This window comes from Canis lupus, chromosome 21 (genome assembly GCF_048164855.1).
Source record: "Canis lupus baileyi chromosome 21, mCanLup2.hap1, whole genome shotgun sequence".
In the NCBI taxonomy this organism is placed as follows: domain Eukaryota; kingdom Metazoa; phylum Chordata; class Mammalia; order Carnivora; family Canidae; genus Canis; species Canis lupus.
Window position 1 is genome coordinate 51407983 of NC_132858.1, and position 1142 is coordinate 51409124.

The 1142-nt window shown below is 34.9% G+C and overlaps 1 pseudogene; it reads left to right on the plus strand.

The window, feature by feature from the left end:
• The first annotated feature begins 319 nt into the window (after positions 1-319).
• LOC140613254 (UMP-CMP kinase-like) lies at positions 320-861 on the plus strand (annotated as a pseudogene).
• Positions 862-1142: the final 281 nt, after the last annotated feature.

Consider the following 1142-nt stretch of genomic DNA (forward strand, 5'->3'; position numbering starts at 1 on the left):
CAACCAAAAATTTAATATCCAGCAAATCTGTGTTTCAAAGGTGGAGTAGAAGTTACAACTTTACCAGATAAACAAAATTGAGAGGTTTTGTCTCAGATTTGGTTTACAAGAAAAAATAAAGGCAGTTTTTCTGGTTGAAATAAAAGAACATTAGATAAGAATTTAAACTCATGTAAAGAAATAATAAAACCAGGGTTGATGAACACGTGGAGATTCAGGGGGAGACTAGCCTGGAGAGGGCATGGAAGTTCTGAGCCCTTGTGCTATGCATCTATCTGGCAGTTCCTGAGTTACATCTTCTTTACAGTAAACCAGTGATATGAAATATGACTACACACAACTTTCTGCAGGAGAACTTCTTCATGATGAAAGGAAGAACCCAGATTCACAGTATGGTGACCTCACTATAAAGTATATTAAAGACTGAAAGATCATGCCAGTTGAGATAACCATCAGTTCAACTTAAAGAGAGTAATGGATCAGACAATGGCTGCCATTGATCAGAAGAATAAATTCTTGATTGATGGGTTTCCAAGAAATCAAGACAATCTTCAAGGTTGGAACAAGACCATGGCATGGACAGGAAGGCAGATGTGTTTTTCATTCTGTTTTTTTTTTTTTTTTTTTTTACTGTAATAATGAGCTCTGTATTGAACAATGACCTGAGGGGGAAAAGTAGTGTAGAACTGATGACAACAGAGAGAGCTTGGAAAAGAAAATTCAGACCTATCTTCAGACAACCAGGCCAGTTATTGACTCCTCTGAAAAAAAAAAATGAGGAAAGTCAAGAAAATAGATGCCTCTAAGTCTGTTGATGAAGTTTTTGATGAAATTGTAAAGATTTTTGACAAAGAAGGCTAATTTAAACATGAAAATTTAAACATGAAAGCATCCTTGAAATCATGGTTGAATGCGGCCTTGAGAGCTGTTATTACAACTCTTTTTGAAGGCGATTTTAGTCTCTCATAATTACATCTCAATTAATGACTGGAAAGAACACAGCAAGGCAAATTAAATTTCTTATCTTAGATTTTTTTTTTTTTTTGTTATAGGAGTAGACAGTAAATTCAGGCCTAACTTCATCTTAAATATGGCGCTCCCAAAACAAAGAGGATATCAGCCAGTTCTTTCTTTTTACTCAA